The 20940-nt window shown below is 49.0% G+C and overlaps 3 long non-coding RNA genes across 3 annotated transcripts; all 3 read left to right on the forward strand.

The window, feature by feature from the left end:
* The first annotated feature begins 161 nt into the window (after positions 1 to 161).
* Positions 162 to 2959, forward strand: LOC133624826 (uncharacterized). The gene is made up of 3 exons (XR_009818162.1): positions 162 to 437; positions 1587 to 1808; positions 2373 to 2959. It is a non-coding gene; the product is annotated as an uncharacterized LOC133624826 (long non-coding RNA).
* Positions 2960 to 7290: 4331 nt separating this feature from the next.
* LOC133624825 (uncharacterized) lies at positions 7291 to 10088 on the forward strand. Its single transcript, XR_009818161.1, has 3 exons — positions 7291 to 7566; positions 8716 to 8937; positions 9502 to 10088. It is a non-coding gene; the product is annotated as an uncharacterized LOC133624825 (long non-coding RNA).
* Positions 10089 to 14419: 4331 nt separating this feature from the next.
* On the forward strand, positions 14420 to 17027 carry LOC133624827 (uncharacterized). The gene is made up of 3 exons (XR_009818163.1): positions 14420 to 14695; positions 15845 to 16066; positions 16631 to 17027. It is a non-coding gene; the product is annotated as an uncharacterized LOC133624827 (long non-coding RNA).
* The last annotated feature ends 3913 nt before the right edge of the window (positions 17028 to 20940 follow it).

The following is a 20940-nucleotide window of genomic DNA, read 5'->3' on the forward strand; positions in this document are numbered from 1 at the left end:
TACCACACACGTTGCCCCCGCTGTCCCAGCGAGGAGCGCCCAAGTTACCGTACCAGCGAACTCGCTAATTCCCCAGGGGCGAGCAGTATCGCTCCCTCACCCGGGCGCAAGGGGTACTTATACCCCCCTTTACAACTTACAGGGTCTTGGTGATCTCCGCTACTCCCCGTCACAGCGTGAGGTGTCCCATACGCGGCTTATGGACTCATCCCCTCTACCCCTGCAGGCTTCCCAGTTTACGTTCCCGGCCCGCTCGGTCTCTTCCCCTGCAGCGATGGGATGGGGATGGGAGACTCTCTGGAGAAGCAGTCTGGTGGCGCACCCAGAATGTCCCACGCCCCGCCCGGTCCAGCAGCCGGGCCGAGAGGGTCTCCTGCCTGGCTCGCCAATTGACGTGCGGAACAAAGTCTACCACACGGTGAAGGGTTATGAACCAGGTATGTATTGCGCCGGTGGGTGCGAGGGAGATAATTCTGCCCAGCTCGTGCACCTTATTGTATAACAAAGGGCTACGTACAGGGTACAGGTAGGGGTACGCAGAAGTGCCTATTACATATTTATGACCTATCCCCGCTTCGTATTGTGGTGTAAGGCTCCTTCCGGTTTGTACTGGTGCAGCGTCTCCGGTAGATTTCCATGCCACGGAGCAGAACGCAAGCAATTCTGTTTTCCACATTCCGAGTCCTTCTTATCTGCAGCTGTCTGCCCTCCAGCTTCTTTGTTTTCAGCATTCGGGGTCTTCAAGGCCTCTACTGGTTCGAATTCCAGTGAGCTGAGGTTTCTTATCATGGTGTTATTTTACAGTGAATCGTGTCTTTCTCAATTTCTGATTTTCCCTTTGTTCTGAGTAATAATACTGAATCCTGCAGCAGCGCTCGGAGGTCCTGACTCTGGCCAAGTCTTTGTTACGCTTGACTGTTTTTAACTGATTCCTGCCAGAAAGATGTTGGGAGCTGTGGGTACACGAGGCTGCGCAGGGCGGGAGCAGGGAGTGCTGCCTGGGGCAGGTGGGGGCAAGGAATGGCCAGGGGCTTGTGGCAGGGATGTGCCCTCCAGCTGTGGGGGCTGTAGGGTGCCCACGGAGGGATTTGGGGGAGAAAACGAGGGTCAGAGGAGCCCTTCTCGCTCTCTGCGACTACCTGAAAGGAAGCTGTAGCGAGGTGGGAGTGGGTCTGTCCTCCCCAGTAGCAAGCAATAGAACGAGAGGAGACGGCCGCAAGTTGCACCGGGGGAGGTTCAAGCTGGATCTGAGGAGGAATTTCTTTGCTGACAGGGTTGTCAGGCGTTGGAGCGGCTGCCCAGGGAGGTGCAGGAGTGACCGTCCCTGGAGGGATTTCAGAGCCGGGTGGATGTTGCACTACGGGAAGTGGGCTGGTGGGCGATAGGGCTGGGACAAAGGCTGCGCTCGACGAGCTTCAAGCTCTCTTCCAGCTGAAACCGTTCTGTGACTCCGTGCTGCTGGGTGTGGGGTGGGCAGAGGGGGGCTGGGCTGGGCTGTCCACTGGGACCCCCACCAATGGCTGGAGCGGTAGGACGTAGCCCAGGCTGTGGCTCTGACCGGGGTGGTTTGTCCTTCTGCTCCCCAGGGGAGGCCTGGCGCCTGGAGGATGACTGCACACATCCCCCCTGCGACCCCCAGCTCGGCACGGCCGTGCAGGACGCTCCCTTCAGCTGCTTCCGCACCTGCTCCTTCTACACGAGGAAGAGCCCGTCTGTGGATAAGCAACCGCATGGGTGCCCTCAGCTACGCCCCGCACCCCGCTGAGAGCGAGGCCGAGCGCGTCAAAGCCAAGCTCGGGCGGCAGTTTGTGAGTATGAGGCTGTGCAGCCCCACTGCCTTCACACACACACACACAAACACGCAGCTTCCTAACAGCACCCACAGGGCACAGCTCTCTTGATGTGCAACGTAACCTAAACAGCAGAAAAAGAGGCTTTTCCAGCTTGGTGGAGGAGCTGGAGGCAGCAGGTTGAGTTTGGTTGTGCTGCGGCAGAGTCCTGCCTGGCCTGGGGAGTGCCTGGCTGCCCACATCCCACCGGGCTGTGCTGGCGCTGACTGGCTCTTACCCAGCTGAGTGATGCCTGGGATCAGTGCCTTGCCTCCGAGTACTGCTCTCTAAGGTAGCAACCAAGTAGGAACTGAGTTTTCCTGTCCTTGTCCCCACGTATATGAGCAACTGAGTCTTTTCAAGGGTTCAAGCAGATTGGCTCAGTGAGGGGCAGGGGTGAGCAATGAGACCTTGGGGCAGCTCAGCCCTTTTTTGTCCCTTCAGGGCGTCTCGGTTGCAGGATGGGAGGGCCACGTCAGGCGTGTGCCACAGCTACAGGATACTGATCAATGTTCAGTGGGCTTTGCTTCTCCTCTTTCCCAGAGGCACCTGATCCGGGGATACACGTGGCTTTCCTCCTGCTGCGTGACTGGCCTCGGCCTTGTAATGAGGGCTCCGGTGTCCCGCTGCTGAAAAGAGCTCGGTGTTGGTTAAAAATGGTAACTAGACTACTCCTCTGACTTTAATGGTGGTATATATCTGAAAGTTACAGAATTTGGTTGATAATTCGAGTGCTTTATTGAATGTACTTTGTGTACACAGTATAAAAATACATATTTCTCGTCTAAGAATTGGAATATTCTTCTGAATGTATGAAAGGTAACTTTGTGAAACGGAAAGGATTTGACTGATAATTCGAGGACATGTTTGAATTTACTGTGTGTACACAATACAACATACAGAATTTGTGCCTGACAACTAGACTACTCCTTTGAATTTAATGCAGGTATATATCTGAAAGTTATAGAATTTTCTGATACTTGGAGAGCTTGGTGGAATATAATTTGTGCACACAGTATAAACATACGGAATTCTCGTCCAAGGCTTGGAGTATTCTTCTGAATTTATGACAGGTAGCTTTCTTAAAGTGATAGGATTTGACTGATAATTGGAAGACTTGATTGATTTTACAGTGTACACAAATTTACACATACAGAATTTGTGCTTGATAACTAGACTACTCTTCTGAATTTAATGCTTGTATACATCTTAAATTTGCAGAATTTGGCTGATAATGCGAGGTCTTGGTGGAAAATAGTCTGTGTACACAGTATAAAAGATACAGAATTGTTTTCAGAGAATTGGAGTATTCTTCTGAATTTATGACAGGTAGCTTTCTGAAACTGAAAGGATTTGACTGATAATTGGAAGCTTTGATTCATTTTATAGTGTGCTGAGATTTACACATAAAGAATTTTTGCCTGATAACTAGACTACTCTTCTGAATTTAATGCTTGTATACATCTTAAATTTGCAGAATTTGGCTGATAATTCGAGGTCTTGGTGGAAAATAGTCTGTGTACACAGTAGAAATAGATAGAATTCTTTCTAGAGAATTGGAGTATTCTTCTGAATTTATGACAGGTAGGTTTCTGAAAGTGAAATGATTTGACTGATAATTGGAAACCTTGATTGATTTTACAGTTTGCACAGATTTAGACATACAGAATTTGTGCCTGATAACTAGACTACTCACGTGAATTTTTTGCTGGTATATATCTGAAAGTAAAAGAATTTGGCTTGTAATTGGAGGGCTTGGTGGAATGTACTTTGTGCACAGAGTAGAAAGATACAGAATTATCACTTGAGAATTGGAGTATTCTTCTGAATTTATTACAGGTAGCGTTATGAAACGGAAAGGATGTGACTGATAATTGGAAGACTTGATTGATTTTACAGTGTGCAGAGATTTAGACATACAGAATTTGTGCCTGATAAGTAGACTACTCCTCTGAATTTAATGCTTGTATGTATCTGAAAGTTACAGAATTTTGGCTGGTAATTGGATGGCCTGGTGGAATGTACGAATTACAGTATTCTTTTGAATTTATGACAGGTAGCTTTCTGAATCTGAAAGGATTTGACCGATAATTGGAGGACATGGTTGAATTTACTGTGTGTACACAATACAACATACAGAATTTGTGCCTGACAACTAGAGTACTCCTCTGAATTTAATGCTGGTATATATCTGAACGTTGCAGAATTTGGCTGATAATTTGAGTACTTTGTGGAATGTACCTTGTGCACACAGTATAAAGATACAGAATTTATTCCAGAGAGTTACAGTATTCTTCTGAATTTATTACAGGTGGCTTTCTGAAACTGAAAGGATTTGACTGATAATTGGAAGACTTGATTGATTTTACCGTGTGCACAGATTTATATATACAGAATTTGTGCCTGATAAGTAGACTACTCCTCTGAATTTAATGCTGGTATATATCTGAAAGTTAAAGAATTTTTTGATTATTGGAGGTCTTGGTGGAATGTACTTTGTGCACACAGTATAAATATACAGAATTCTTTCCAGAGAATTGGAGTATTCTTCTGAATTTATGACAGGTAGGTTTCTGAAACTGAAAGGATTGACTGATAATTGGAAGACTTGATTGGTTTTACAGTGTGCATATATTTACACATACAGAATTTGTTCATGATAACTAGACTACTCCTCTGAATATAATGCGGGTATATATCTGAATGTTACAGAATTTGACTGATAATTGGAGGGCTTGGTGGAATATATTTTATGCACACAGCACTCGGCGCTGCCACCCAGTGGCGGAAAACGAGATCGGAGCCCGGGACGCTCGGCGCTGCCACCCAGTGGCGGAAAACGAGATCGCAGCCCGGGAGCCGCGCGGCGCTGCCACCTAGTGGCGAGAAACGAGATGGCAGGCTTTAATCTGCGTTTCATCTGTTTGTTGTGCCTTTCTCTTCTACCTTTTCCCTACCGATTTTCTACCGGTTTTCTGCCTTTCTTCTGTATTTCTCCTGCCTTACTTCTTGCTTCCTGCCACGTTTTAGTGCCGTTGCTCAGCCTTTGAACTGCCGTTTTTCCTGTCGTTTCAAAATTCGTTTCCAACGTTTTCTGTCTCTCTTCTGATATTTTTTTCCGCCGTTCTCCTGCCTCTCTTCTGTCCTCCCTCTGCCTTCTCTCAGCCTTTTCTCTGTGCGTTTTCTGCTTTTTTCCCCGCGGTTTTCTATATTTTCCTGCCACTTTTCTGCCTTTCTTCGCCAATTTCTTCTCCCTGATCGCTCCCTCGCTTCCGCCTTTAATCTCCCTTGCTTCTGGGTTTTTTTTCTGCTTTTTTACTGCCGCTTCTTTGGGTTTTTTCTGCTTTTTTTCGAATTTTTTCGGCTTTTTTACCTGCCGGCCAATCGGAATCGCGCGTCGCCCGTTCCCGGTTCACGTGTCCGCCCGCGGCCAATCGGAAAGCGGCGTCGCTTCGTCCGCCATCTTGAATTTCTCGGCCAGTGGGACTCGCGCGTCGGCGTCGCTTAGCAACGCCCGAGCCAATCGGAACGCCGCGTCTTCTCGCGGCCATCTTGAATTTTTTCGGCCAATCGGAATCTCCCGCCGGCGTCGCTTAGCAACGCCCGAGCCAATCGGAAGGCCGCGTCCTCTCGCGGCCATCTTGGATTTTTCGGCCAATCGGAATCGCGCGTCGCCCGTTCCTGCTTCACGTGCCCGCCCGCGGCCAATCGGAAAGCGCCGTCGTTTCGCCGCCATTTTGAATTTCGCGGCCAATCGGAATCGCGCGTCGCCGTTGCCCGGCAACGCCGCCGCCAATCGGAACGTTGCGCTCGCCGCTGCCACCCGGTGGCCAAAAGCCATACCGCAGCTTTTTTTAAGCTCTCTCTCCTGCCGGGTGCCGCGCGCGCCAGCAGCCAATCAGGAAATTCCCGCCGTTTTCGCCGCCATTTTGAACGGCATTTTCTCTTCTCGGCACGGGGGAGAGGAGACTTTCCCAGCCCGATCTGAACCGCAGCTGGACGCCTGAGAGGTACGGGCGTGTTGCTCCACCGACCGTCCCTCCGCTCGGGCTGGTGTGTGCTGATGGGCTCTGGCTGGTGGGATGCACCTGGCCGTGCTGCTGCCTGCTAGCATGCTCACACCTCCTCTCTTTCCAGAGCGGCAGCCGAAAGCTGATTCTTTCACCTAATTCAGGGACAGAAAAGCTCCTGTCCATTAGCCTGCTCCAAGCCAGGAGCTCTGTTCCACAGAACCAGTTTTTCTACTTTTCTGAGGTCTTTTGTTTGGTTTTTTTTTTTTTTTAAGCTTATTATCTAGTCAGTTAACATCTCGGCAGCAGCTTTTGTTGAGGTTTCCCCCTGAACTGAAGAGGGTCTTCCATAGAGTATTTTGAAGGGACTTAATGTCTCCTCAGTCCTCAGTTTGGTTCTTGTTCGCAACAAGGCTAGAGGTCGTAACAGAGGCCAGGCTAGTCCGGTTTCTCGGCACAATTTTTCAATCTGTCATTTAAGGAAGTGGTTCGTCTTCTTTACCTGGCCCGTTGCTTGGGGTCTTTAGGGAGTGTGCAACTGCCAGTCTATCCCCAGAACCCGACTAATTTGTTGCGTAATTTTGGTCACAAATTGAGGGTCTCTGTCTGAGGATATTACTGCTGGGATCCCAAATCTCGGTATTACTTCATGTAGTAAAGCCTTAGTTACCTCTTTAGCCTTGTTTGTTTGGCAAGGGAATGCTTCTGGCCGTCCTGAAAAGGTATCAGTTAGTACAAGTAGATATTGGAACCCCCTTTTTCTTTCAAGTTCTGAAAAGTCAATTTGCCACCACTGTCCAGGGGAAGTACCCTTCCCAAATCTCACATTGTTGTGTTTCTTGTTTGATGGTTGTGTACAAGTTATAGGCGACAATGCGTTTGCTCAGATACTTACGTAGGGCTTTGACTCCTCAGTGAGACTTTCTATGTTCAACCAGGATTATAACCCAAAAGTAACGTGCTCGGCACCGCTACTGTCACCTGTGGTGGTGTAGCCCAACCGTTGTTCTCTGGTTTTCCCCCTAAATCCTGAATCGATTTCTGGTCGTCTTTTGAATGGTTAGGAATTTGGTTGATTGGGATTTTTCCATCCGGAATCAGAGAGGGTATCTCTGCTGTACCTTTTTCAGCTGCTGTCTTTGCTTCCTGATCTGCCGCCGAATTGGCTACCTCTTGTGCAGCTGTTCCGTTTTGGTGAGCTTTGCAATGCATAATCGCTACTTGCTTTGGTAACTTTAGCCATGCTAAAATATGCACGGTACCGGTACAGCAATTCTGCAAGCAATTATATACCACACACGTTGCCCCCGCTGTCCCAGCGAGGAGCGCCCAAGTTACCGTACCAGCGAACTCGCTAATTCCCCAGGGGCGAGCAGTATCGCTCCCTCACCCGGGCGCAAGGGGTACTTATACCCCCCTTTACAACTTACAGGGTCTTGGTGATCTCCGCTACTCCCCGTCACAGCGTGAGGTGTCCCATACGCGGCTTATGGACTCATCCCCTCTACCCCTGCAGGCTTCCCAGTTTACGTTCCCGGCCCGCTCGGTCTCTTCCCCTGCAGCGATGGGATGGGGATGGGAGACTCTCTGGAGAAGCAGTCTGGTGGCGCACCCAGAATGTCCCACGCCCCGCCCGGTCCAGCAGCCGGGCCGAGAGGGTCTCCTGCCTGGCTCGCCAATTGACGTGCGGAACAAAGTCTACCACACGGTGAAGGGTTATGAACCAGGTATGTATTGCGCCGGTGGGTGCGAGGGAGATAATTCTGCCCAGCTCGTGCACCTTATTGTATAACAAAGGGCTACGTACAGGGTACAGGTAGGGGTACGCAGAAGTGCCTATTACATATTTATGACCTATCCCCGCTTCGTATTGTGGTGTAAGGCTCCTTCCGGTTTGTACTGGTGCAGCGTCTCCGGTAGATTTCCATGCCACGGAGCAGAACGCAAGCAATTCTGTTTTCCACATTCCGAGTCCTTCTTATCTGCAGCTGTCTGCCCTCCAGCTTCTTTGTTTTCAGCATTCGGGGTCTTCAAGGCCTCTACTGGTTCGAATTCCAGTGAGCTGAGGTTTCTTATCATGGTGTTATTTTACAGTGAATCGTGTCTTTCTCAATTTCTGATTTTCCCTTTGTTCTGAGTAATAATACTGAATCCTGCAGCAGCGCTCGGAGGTCCTGACTCTGGCCAAGTCTTTGTTACGCTTGACTGTTTTTAACTGATTCCTGCCAGAAAGATGTTGGGAGCTGTGGGTACACGAGGCTGCGCAGGGCGGGAGCAGGGAGTGCTGCCTGGGGCAGGTGGGGGCAAGGAATGGCCAGGGGCTTGTGGCAGGGATGTGCCCTCCAGCTGTGGGGGCTGTAGGGTGCCCACGGAGGGATTTGGGGGAGAAAACGAGGGTCAGAGGAGCCCTTCTCGCTCTCTGCGACTACCTGAAAGGAAGCTGTAGCGAGGTGGGAGTGGGTCTGTCCTCCCCAGTAGCAAGCAATAGAACGAGAGGAGACGGCCGCAAGTTGCACCGGGGGAGGTTCAAGCTGGATCTGAGGAGGAATTTCTTTGCTGACAGGGTTGTCAGGCGTTGGAGCGGCTGCCCAGGGAGGTGCAGGAGTGACCGTCCCTGGAGGGATTTCAGAGCCGGGTGGATGTTGCACTACGGGAAGTGGGCTGGTGGGCGATAGGGCTGGGACAAAGGCTGCGCTCGACGAGCTTCAAGCTCTCTTCCAGCTGAAACCGTTCTGTGACTCCGTGCTGCTGGGTGTGGGGTGGGCAGAGGGGGGCTGGGCTGGGCTGTCCACTGGGACCCCCACCAATGGCTGGAGCGGTAGGACGTAGCCCAGGCTGTGGCTCTGACCGGGGTGGTTTGTCCTTCTGCTCCCCAGGGGAGGCCTGGCGCCTGGAGGATGACTGCACACATCCCCCCTGCGACCCCCAGCTCGGCACGGCCGTGCAGGACGCTCCCTTCAGCTGCTTCCGCACCTGCTCCTTCTACACGAGGAAGAGCCCGTCTGTGGATAAGCAACCGCATGGGTGCCCTCAGCTACGCCCCGCACCCCGCTGAGAGCGAGGCCGAGCGCGTCAAAGCCAAGCTCGGGCGGCAGTTTGTGAGTATGAGGCTGTGCAGCCCCACTGCCTTCACACACACACACACAAACACGCAGCTTCCTAACAGCACCCACAGGGCACAGCTCTCTTGATGTGCAACGTAACCTAAACAGCAGAAAAAGAGGCTTTTCCAGCTTGGTGGAGGAGCTGGAGGCAGCAGGTTGAGTTTGGTTGTGCTGCGGCAGAGTCCTGCCTGGCCTGGGGAGTGCCTGGCTGCCCACATCCCACCGGGCTGTGCTGGCGCTGACTGGCTCTTACCCAGCTGAGTGATGCCTGGGATCAGTGCCTTGCCTCCGAGTACTGCTCTCTAAGGTAGCAACCAAGTAGGAACTGAGTTTTCCTGTCCTTGTCCCCACGTATATGAGCAACTGAGTCTTTTCAAGGGTTCAAGCAGATTGGCTCAGTGAGGGGCAGGGGTGAGCAATGAGACCTTGGGGCAGCTCAGCCCTTTTTTGTCCCTTCAGGGCGTCTCGGTTGCAGGATGGGAGGGCCACGTCAGGCGTGTGCCACAGCTACAGGATACTGATCAATGTTCAGTGGGCTTTGCTTCTCCTCTTTCCCAGAGGCACCTGATCCGGGGATACACGTGGCTTTCCTCCTGCTGCGTGACTGGCCTCGGCCTTGTAATGAGGGCTCCGGTGTCCCGCTGCTGAAAAGAGCTCGGTGTTGGTTAAAAATGGTAACTAGACTACTCCTCTGACTTTAATGGTGGTATATATCTGAAAGTTACAGAATTTGGTTGATAATTCGAGTGCTTTATTGAATGTACTTTGTGTACACAGTATAAAAATACATATTTCTCGTCTAAGAATTGGAATATTCTTCTGAATGTATGAAAGGTAACTTTGTGAAACGGAAAGGATTTGACTGATAATTCGAGGACATGTTTGAATTTACTGTGTGTACACAATACAACATACAGAATTTGTGCCTGACAACTAGACTACTCCTTTGAATTTAATGCAGGTATATATCTGAAAGTTATAGAATTTTCTGATACTTGGAGAGCTTGGTGGAATATAATTTGTGCACACAGTATAAACATACGGAATTCTCGTCCAAGGCTTGGAGTATTCTTCTGAATTTATGACAGGTAGCTTTCTTAAAGTGATAGGATTTGACTGATAATTGGAAGACTTGATTGATTTTACAGTGTACACAAATTTACACATACAGAATTTGTGCTTGATAACTAGACTACTCTTCTGAATTTAATGCTTGTATACATCTTAAATTTGCAGAATTTGGCTGATAATGCGAGGTCTTGGTGGAAAATAGTCTGTGTACACAGTATAAAAGATACAGAATTGTTTTCAGAGAATTGGAGTATTCTTCTGAATTTATGACAGGTAGCTTTCTGAAACTGAAAGGATTTGACTGATAATTGGAAGCTTTGATTCATTTTATAGTGTGCTGAGATTTACACATAAAGAATTTTTGCCTGATAACTAGACTACTCTTCTGAATTTAATGCTTGTATACATCTTAAATTTGCAGAATTTGGCTGATAATTCGAGGTCTTGGTGGAAAATAGTCTGTGTACACAGTAGAAATAGATAGAATTCTTTCTAGAGAATTGGAGTATTCTTCTGAATTTATGACAGGTAGGTTTCTGAAAGTGAAATGATTTGACTGATAATTGGAAACCTTGATTGATTTTACAGTTTGCACAGATTTAGACATACAGAATTTGTGCCTGATAACTAGACTACTCACGTGAATTTTTTGCTGGTATATATCTGAAAGTAAAAGAATTTGGCTTGTAATTGGAGGGCTTGGTGGAATGTACTTTGTGCACAGAGTAGAAAGATACAGAATTATCACTTGAGAATTGGAGTATTCTTCTGAATTTATTACAGGTAGCGTTATGAAACGGAAAGGATGTGACTGATAATTGGAAGACTTGATTGATTTTACAGTGTGCAGAGATTTAGACATACAGAATTTGTGCCTGATAAGTAGACTACTCCTCTGAATTTAATGCTTGTATGTATCTGAAAGTTACAGAATTTTGGCTGGTAATTGGATGGCCTGGTGGAATGTACGAATTACAGTATTCTTTTGAATTTATGACAGGTAGCTTTCTGAATCTGAAAGGATTTGACCGATAATTGGAGGACATGGTTGAATTTACTGTGTGTACACAATACAACATACAGAATTTGTGCCTGACAACTAGAGTACTCCTCTGAATTTAATGCTGGTATATATCTGAACGTTGCAGAATTTGGCTGATAATTTGAGTACTTTGTGGAATGTACCTTGTGCACACAGTATAAAGATACAGAATTTATTCCAGAGAGTTACAGTATTCTTCTGAATTTATTACAGGTGGCTTTCTGAAACTGAAAGGATTTGACTGATAATTGGAAGACTTGATTGATTTTACCGTGTGCACAGATTTATATATACAGAATTTGTGCCTGATAAGTAGACTACTCCTCTGAATTTAATGCTGGTATATATCTGAAAGTTAAAGAATTTTTTGATTATTGGAGGTCTTGGTGGAATGTACTTTGTGCACACAGTATAAATATACAGAATTCTTTCCAGAGAATTGGAGTATTCTTCTGAATTTATGACAGGTAGGTTTCTGAAACTGAAAGGATTGACTGATAATTGGAAGACTTGATTGGTTTTACAGTGTGCATATATTTACACATACAGAATTTGTTCATGATAACTAGACTACTCCTCTGAATATAATGCGGGTATATATCTGAATGTTACAGAATTTGACTGATAATTGGAGGGCTTGGTGGAATATATTTTATGCACACAGCACTCGGCGCTGCCACCCAGTGGCGGAAAACGAGATCGGAGCCCGGGACGCTCGGCGCTGCCACCCAGTGGCGGAAAACGAGATCGCAGCCCGGGAGCCGCGCGGCGCTGCCACCTAGTGGCGAGAAACGAGATGGCAGGCTTTAATCTGCGTTTCATCTGTTTGTTGTGCCTTTCTCTTCTACCTTTTCCCTACCGATTTTCTACCGGTTTTCTGCCTTTCTTCTGTATTTCTCCTGCCTTACTTCTTGCTTCCTGCCACGTTTTAGTGCCGTTGCTCAGCCTTTGAACTGCCGTTTTTCCTGTCGTTTCAAAATTCGTTTCCAACGTTTTCTGTCTCTCTTCTGATATTTTTTTCCGCCGTTCTCCTGCCTCTCTTCTGTCCTCCCTCTGCCTTCTCTCAGCCTTTTCTCTGTGCGTTTTCTGCTTTTTTCCCCGCGGTTTTCTATATTTTCCTGCCACTTTTCTGCCTTTCTTCGCCAATTTCTTCTCCCTGATCGCTCCCTCGCTTCCGCCTTTAATCTCCCTTGCTTCTGGGTTTTTTTTCTGCTTTTTTACTGCCGCTTCTTTGGGTTTTTTCTGCTTTTTTTCGAATTTTTTCGGCTTTTTTACCTGCCGGCCAATCGGAATCGCGCGTCGCCCGTTCCCGGTTCACGTGTCCGCCCGCGGCCAATCGGAAAGCGGCGTCGCTTCGTCCGCCATCTTGAATTTCTCGGCCAGTGGGACTCGCGCGTCGGCGTCGCTTAGCAACGCCCGAGCCAATCGGAACGCCGCGTCTTCTCGCGGCCATCTTGAATTTTTTCGGCCAATCGGAATCTCCCGCCGGCGTCGCTTAGCAACGCCCGAGCCAATCGGAAGGCCGCGTCCTCTCGCGGCCATCTTGGATTTTTCGGCCAATCGGAATCGCGCGTCGCCCGTTCCTGCTTCACGTGCCCGCCCGCGGCCAATCGGAAAGCGCCGTCGTTTCGCCGCCATTTTGAATTTCGCGGCCAATCGGAATCGCGCGTCGCCGTTGCCCGGCAACGCCGCCGCCAATCGGAACGTTGCGCTCGCCGCTGCCACCCGGTGGCCAAAAGCCATACCGCAGCTTTTTTTAAGCTCTCTCTCCTGCCGGGTGCCGCGCGCGCCAGCAGCCAATCAGGAAATTCCCGCCGTTTTCGCCGCCATTTTGAACGGCATTTTCTCTTCTCGGCACGGGGGAGAGGAGACTTTCCCAGCCCGATCTGAACCGCAGCTGGACGCCTGAGAGGTACGGGCGTGTTGCTCCACCGACCGTCCCTCCGCTCGGGCTGGTGTGTGCTGATGGGCTCTGGCTGGTGGGATGCACCTGGCCGTGCTGCTGCCTGCTAGCATGCTCACACCTCCTCTCTTTCCAGAGCGGCAGCCGAAAGCTGATTCTTTCACCTAATTCAGGGACAGAAAAGCTCCTGTCCATTAGCCTGCTCCAAGCCAGGAGCTCTGTTCCACAGAACCAGTTTTTCTACTTTTCTGAGGTCTTTTGTTTGGTTTTTTTTTTTTTTTAAGCTTATTATCTAGTCAGTTAACATCTCGGCAGCAGCTTTTGTTGAGGTTTCCCCCTGAACTGAAGAGGGTCTTCCATAGAGTATTTTGAAGGGACTTAATGTCTCCTCAGTCCTCAGTTTGGTTCTTGTTCGCAACAAGGCTAGAGGTCGTAACAGAGGCCAGGCTAGTCCGGTTTCTCGGCACAATTTTTCAATCTGTCATTTAAGGAAGTGGTTCGTCTTCTTTACCTGGCCCGTTGCTTGGGGTCTTTAGGGAGTGTGCAACTGCCAGTCTATCCCCAGAACCCGACTAATTTGTTGCGTAATTTTGGTCACAAATTGAGGGTCTCTGTCTGAGGATATTACTGCTGGGATCCCAAATCTCGGTATTACTTCATGTAGTAAAGCCTTAGTTACCTCTTTAGCCTTGTTTGTTTGGCAAGGGAATGCTTCTGGCCGTCCTGAAAAGGTATCAGTTAGTACAAGTAGATATTGGAACCCCCTTTTTCTTTCAAGTTCTGAAAAGTCAATTTGCCACCACTGTCCAGGGGAAGTACCCTTCCCAAATCTCACATTGTTGTGTTTCTTGTTTGATGGTTGTGTACAAGTTATAGGCGACAATGCGTTTGCTCAGATACTTACGTAGGGCTTTGACTCCTCAGTGAGACTTTCTATGTTCAACCAGGATTATAACCCAAAAGTAACGTGCTCGGCACCGCTACTGTCACCTGTGGTGGTGTAGCCCAACCGTTGTTCTCTGGTTTTCCCCCTAAATCCTGAATCGATTTCTGGTCGTCTTTTGAATGGTTAGGAATTTGGTTGATTGGGATTTTTCCATCCGGAATCAGAGAGGGTATCTCTGCTGTACCTTTTTCAGCTGCTGTCTTTGCTTCCTGATCTGCCGCCGAATTGGCTACCTCTTGTGCAGCTGTTCCGTTTTGGTGAGCTTTGCAATGCATAATCGCTACTTGCTTTGGTAACTTTAGCCATGCTAAAATATGCACGGTACCGGTACAGCAATTCTGCAAGCAATTATATACCACACACGTTGCCCCCGCTGTCCCAGCGAGGAGCGCCCAAGTTACCGTACCAGCGAACTCGCTAATTCCCCAGGGGCGAGCAGTATCGCTCCCTCACCCGGGCGCAAGGGGTACTTATACCCCCCTTTACAACTTACAGGGTCTTGGTGATCTCCGCTACTCCCCGTCACAGCGTGAGGTGTCCCATACGCGGCTTATGGACTCATCCCCTCTACCCCTGCAGGCTTCCCAGTTTACGTTCCCGGCCCGCTCGGTCTCTTCCCCTGCAGCGATGGGATGGGGATGGGAGACTCTCTGGAGAAGCAGTCTGGTGGCGCACCCAGAATGTCCCACGCCCCGCCCGGTCCAGCAGCCGGGCCGAGAGGGTCTCCTGCCTGGCTCGCCAATTGACGTGCGGAACAAAGTCTACCACACGGTGAAGGGTTATGAACCAGGTATGTATTGCGCCGGTGGGTGCGAGGGAGATAATTCTGCCCAGCTCGTGCACCTTATTGTATAACAAAGGGCTACGTACAGGGTACAGGTAGGGGTACGCAGAAGTGCCTATTACATATTTATGACCTATCCCCGCTTCGTATTGTGGTGTAAGGCTCCTTCCGGTTTGTACTGGTGCAGCGTCTCCGGTAGATTTCCATGCCACGGAGCAGAACGCAAGCAATTCTGTTTTCCACATTCCGAGTCCTTCTTATCTGCAGCTGTCTGCCCTCCAGCTTCTTTGTTTTCAGCATTCGGGGTCTTCAAGGCCTCTACTGGTTCGAATTCCAGTGAGCTGAGGTTTCTTATCATGGTGTTATTTTACAGTGAATCGTGTCTTTCTCAATTTCTGATTTTCCCTTTGTTCTGAGTAATAATACTGAATCCTGCAGCAGCGCTCGGAGGTCCTGACTCTGGCCAAGTCTTTGTTACGCTTGACTGTTTTTAACTGATTCCTGCCAGAAAGATGTTGGGAGCTGTGGGTACACGAGGCTGCGCAGGGCGGGAGCAGGGAGTGCTGCCTGGGGCAGGTGGGGGCAAGGAATGGCCAGGGGCTTGTGGCAGGGATGTGCCCTCCAGCTGTGGGGGCTGTAGGGTGCCCACGGAGGGATTTGGGGGAGAAAACGAGGGTCAGAGGAGCCCTTCTCGCTCTCTGCGACTACCTGAAAGGAAGCTGTAGCGAGGTGGGAGTGGGTCTGTCCTCCCCAGTAGCAAGCAATAGAACGAGAGGAGACGGCCGCAAGTTGCACCGGGGGAGGTTCAAGCTGGATCTGAGGAGGAATTTCTTTGCTGACAGGGTTGTCAGGCGTTGGAGCGGCTGCCCAGGGAGGTGCAGGAGTGACCGTCCCTGGAGGGATTTCAGAGCCGGGTGGATGTTGCACTACGGGAAGTGGGCTGGTGGGCGATAGGGCTGGGACAAAGGCTGCGCTCGACGAGCTTCAAGCTCTCTTCCAGCTGAAACCGTTCTGTGACTCCGTGCTGCTGGGTGTGGGGTGGGCAGAGGGGGGCTGGGCTGGGCTGTCCACTGGGACCCCCACCAATGGCTGGAGCGGTAGGACGTAGCCCAGGCTGTGGCTCTGACCGGGGTGGTTTGTCCTTCTGCTCCCCAGGGGAGGCCTGGCGCCTGGAGGATGACTGCACACATCCCCCCTGCGACCCCCAGCTCGGCACGGCCGTGCAGGACGCTCCCTTCAGCTGCTTCCGCACCTGCTCCTTCTACACGAGGAAGAGCCCGTCTGTGGATAAGCAACCGCATGGGTGCCCTCAGCTACGCCCCGCACCCCGCTGAGAGCGAGGCCGAGCGCGTCAAAGCCAAGCTCGGGCGGCAGTTTGTGAGTATGAGGCTGTGCAGCCCCACTGCCTTCACACACACACACACAAACACGCAGCTTCCTAACAGCACCCACAGGGCACAGCTCTCTTGATGTGCAACGTAACCTAAACAGCAGAAAAAGAGGCTTTTCCAGCTTGGTGGAGGAGCTGGAGGCAGCAGGTTGAGTTTGGTTGTGCTGCGGCAGAGTCCTGCCTGGCCTGGGGAGTGCCTGGCTGCCCACATCCCACCGGGCTGTGCTGGCGCTGACTGGCTCTTACCCAGCTGAGTGATGCCTGGGATCAGTGCCTTGCCTCCGAGTACTGCTCTCTAAGGTAGCAACCAAGTAGGAACTGAGTTTTCCTGTCCTTGTCCCCACGTATATGAGCAACTGAGTCTTTTCAAGGGTTCAAGCAGATTGGCTCAGTGAGGGGCAGGGGTGAGCAATGAGACCTTGGGGCAGCTCAGCCCTTTTTTGTCCCTTCAGGGCGTCTCGGTTGCAGGATGGGAGGGCCACGTCAGGCGTGTGCCACAGCTACAGGATACTGATCAATGTTCAGTGGGCTTTGCTTCTCCTCTTTCCCAGAGGCACCTGATCCGGGGATACACGTGGCTTTCCTCCTGCTGCGTGACTGGCCTCGGCCTTGTAATGAGGGCTCCGGTGTCCCGCTGCTGAAAAGAGCTCGGTGTTGGTTAAAAATGGTAACTAGACTACTCCTCTGACTTTAATGGTGGTATATATCTGAAAGTTACAGAATTTGGTTGATAATTCGAGTGCTTTATTGAATGTACTTTGTGTACACAGTATAAAAATACATATTTCTCGTCTAAGAATTGGAATATTCTTCTGAATGTATGAAAGGTAACTTTGTGAAACGGAAAGGATTTGACTGATAATTCGAGGACATGTTTGAATTTACTGTGTGTACACAATACAACATACAGAATTTGTGCCTGACAACTAGACTACTCCTTTGAATTTAATGCAGGTATATATCTGAAAGTTATAGAATTTTCTGATACTTGGAGAGCTTGGTGGAATATAATTTGTGCACACAGTATAAACATACGGAATTCTCGTCCAAGGCTTGGAGTATTCTTCTGAATTTATGACAGGTAGCTTTCTTAAAGTGATAGGATTTGACTGATAATTGGAAGACTTGATTGATTTTACAGTGTACACAAATTTACACATACAGAATTTGTGCTTGATAACTAGACTACTCTTCTGAATTTAATGCTTGTATACATCTTAAATTTGCAGAATTTGGCTGATAATGCGAGGTCTTGGTGGAAAATAGTCTGTGTACACAGTATAAAAGATACAGAATTGTTTTCAGAGAATTGGAGTATTCTTCTGAATTTATGACAGGTAGCTTTCTGAAACTGAAAGGATTTGACTGATAATTGGAAGCTTTGATTCATTTTATAGTGTGCTGAGATTTACACATAAAGAATTTTTGCCTGATAACTAGACTACTCTTCTGAATTTAATGCTTGTATACATCTTAAATTTGCAGAATTTGGCTGATAATTTGAGGTCTTGGTGGAAAATAGTCTGTGTACACAGTAGAAATAGATAGAATTCTTTCCAGAGAATTACAGTATTCTTTTGAATTTATGACAGGTAGCTTTCTGAATCTGAAAGGATTTGACCAATAATTGGAGGACATGGTTGAATTTACTGTGTGTACACAATACAACATACAGAATTTGTGCCTGACAACTAGAGTACTCCTCTGAATTTAATGCTGGTATATATCTGAACGTTGCAGAATTTGGCTGATAATTTGAGTACTTTGTGGAATGTACTTTGTGCACACAGTATAAAGATACAGAATTTATTCCAGAGAGTTACAGTATTCTTCTGAATTTATTACAGGTGGCTTTCTGAAACTGAAAGGATTTGACTGATAATTGGAAGACTTGATTGATTTTACCGTGTGCACAGATTTATATATACAGAATTTGTGCCTGATAAGTAGACTACTCCTCTGAATTTAATGCTGGTATATATCTGAAAGTTAAAGAATTTTTTGATTATTGGAGGTCTTGGTGGACTGTGCTTTGTGCACATAGTATAAAGATATAGAATTCATTCCAGAGAATTACAGTATTCTTCTGAATTTATGACAGGTAGCGTTATGAAACTGAAAGGATTTGACTGATAATTGGAAGACTTGATTGATTTTACAGTGTGCAGAGATTTAGACATACAGAATTTGTGCCTGATAAGTAGACTACTCCTCTGAATTTAATGCTGGTATATATCTGAAAGTTAAAGAATTTTTTGATTATTGGAGGTCTTGGTGGAATGTGCTTTGTGCACATAGTATAAAGATATAGAATTCATTCCAGAGAATTACAGTATTCTTCTGAATTTATGACAGGTAAGTTTCTGAAAGTGAAATGATTTGACTGATAATTGGAAGACTTGATTGATTTTATAGTGTACACATATATAGACATACAGAATTTGTGCCTGATAACTACACTACTGCTCTGAATTTAATGCTGGTATATATCTGAAAGTTGAAGAATTTTGGCTGATAATTGGATGGCTTGGTAAAATGTAATTTGTGCACAGAGTATAAAGATAAACAATTCTTTCCTGAGAATTGGAGCATTCTTCTGAATTTATTACAGGGAGTTTTCTGAAACTGAAAGGATTTGACTGATTATTGGAAGACTTGATTGATTTTACAGTGTGCAGAGATTTACACATATAGAATTTGTGCTTGATAACTAGACTACTCCTCTGAATTTAATGCTGGTGGAAATCTGAAAGTTAGAGAATTTGGCTGATAATTTGAGGGTTTGGTTGAATGTACTTTGTGCACAGAGTATAAAGATAGAGAATTATTGTCTGAGAATTGGAGTATTCTTCTGAATTTATGACAGGTAGCTTTCTGAAACTGAATGGATTTGACTGATAGTTGGAAGACTTGATTTATTTTACAGTGTGCAGAGATTTACACATACAGATTTTGTGCCTGATAACTAGACTAGTCTTCTGAATTTAATGCTGGTATAAATCAGAAAGTTGAAGAATTTGTCTGATTATTGAATGGCTTGGTAAAATGTAATTTGTGCACACAGTATAAAGATAAACAATTCTTTCCAGAGAATTGGAGTATTCTTCTGAATTTATTACAGGGAGTTTTCTGAAACTGAAAGGATTTGACTGATAGTTGGAAGACTTGATTGATTTTATAGTGTGCACATATATAGACATACAGAATTTGTGCCAACAGGAGTTGGTGAGGGGACATGGGGCTGGTGAGGGGAGAAGGGGATGGTGAGAGGACATGGGGGTGGTGAGGGGATAAGGGCATGTTGAGGGGACACGGGGATGGTGAGGGGACATTGGGCAGGTGAGGGGACATGGGGGGGGTGAGGGGACACGGGGCTGGTGAGGAGACACGGGGCTGGTGAGGGGACAAGGGCGTGGTGAGGGAAGAAGGGGGATGATGAGGGGACATGGTGTGGGCACAGGGACAATGAGGGGACATGGTGTCGGAACAGGGACGGTGTGGGGACACAGTTTGGGCACAGGGATGGTGAGGGAACATAGTGTGGGCATAATGATGGTGTGGGACACTCTGTGGGCACAGTGATGGTGAGGGCACGGTGTGGGCACAGGGACAATGAGGGGAAACGGTGTGGGCACAGGGATTGTGTGGGGCACGGTGTGGGCACAAGGATGGTGAGGGGCACAGTGTGGGCAGAGGGATTGTGAGGGGACATGGTGTGGGCACAGGGATGGTGAGGGTACACGAGGGGGTGAGGGGACACGGGGGAGGTGATGGGACAAGGGGGGGTGAGGGAACATGCGGCTGGTGAGGGGACACGGGGGTGGTGAGGGGAGAAGGGGATGGTAAGGGGAGAAGGGGGTGGTGAGGGGAGAAACGGTTGCTGAGGGGACACGCGGGGTTAGGGGACATGGGGGTGGTGAGGGGAGAAGGGGAAGGTGAGGGGACATGGGGATGGTGAGGGGAGAAGGGGGTGGTGAGGGGACAAGGGGTTGGTGAGGGGACATGGGGGTGGTGAGGGGACAAGGGGGTGGTTAGGGGGCACAGGGATGGTGTGGGCACAGGGATGGTGAGGGGACATGGTGTGGGCACAGGGATGGTGTGGGGCACAGTGTGGGTATAGGGAAGGTGAGGGGACATGGTGTGGGCACAGGGACAATGAGGGGACATGATGTGGGCACAGGGATGGTGAGGGGACATGGTGTGGGCACAGGGACAATGAGGGGACATGGTGTGGGCACAGGGATGGTGAGGGGACATGGTGTGGGCACAGGGATGGTGTGGGGCACGGTGTGGGCACTGGAATAGTGAGGGGATGCGGTGTGGGCACGGGGATGGTGTGGGACATGCTGTGGGCACAGGCATGTGGGACATGGTGTGGGCACAGGGACAATGAGGGGACACAGTGTGGGCACAGGGATGGTGGGGGGACACGGTGTGGGCACAGGGATGATGTGGGATATTGTGTGTGCATAGGGATGGTGAGGGCATGATGTGGGCACAGGGATGGTGTGGGACATGGTGTGGGCACAAGGATGGTGAGGGGATATGGTGTGGGGGGACACAGTGTGGCCACAGGGATGGTGTGGGACATGGTGTGGGCACAGTGACAATGAGGGGACATGGTGTGGTCACAGGGATGGTGAGGGGACACGGTGTGGGCACAGGGACGGTGAGGGGACACGGTGTGGGCACAGGGATGGTGTGGGACACGGTATGGGCAAAGGGATGGTGAGGGGACATGGTGTGGGGGCACAGGGATGGTGGGGGGATACAGTGGGGGCACAGGGATGGTGTGGGCACAGGGATGGTGAGGGGACATGGTGTGGGGGCACAGGGATGGTGGGGGGATACAGTGGGGGCA

The sequence above is a fragment of the Colius striatus genome, chromosome 2 (assembly GCF_028858725.1).
Source record: "Colius striatus isolate bColStr4 chromosome 2, bColStr4.1.hap1, whole genome shotgun sequence".
NCBI lineage: Eukaryota > Metazoa > Chordata > Aves > Coliiformes > Coliidae > Colius > Colius striatus.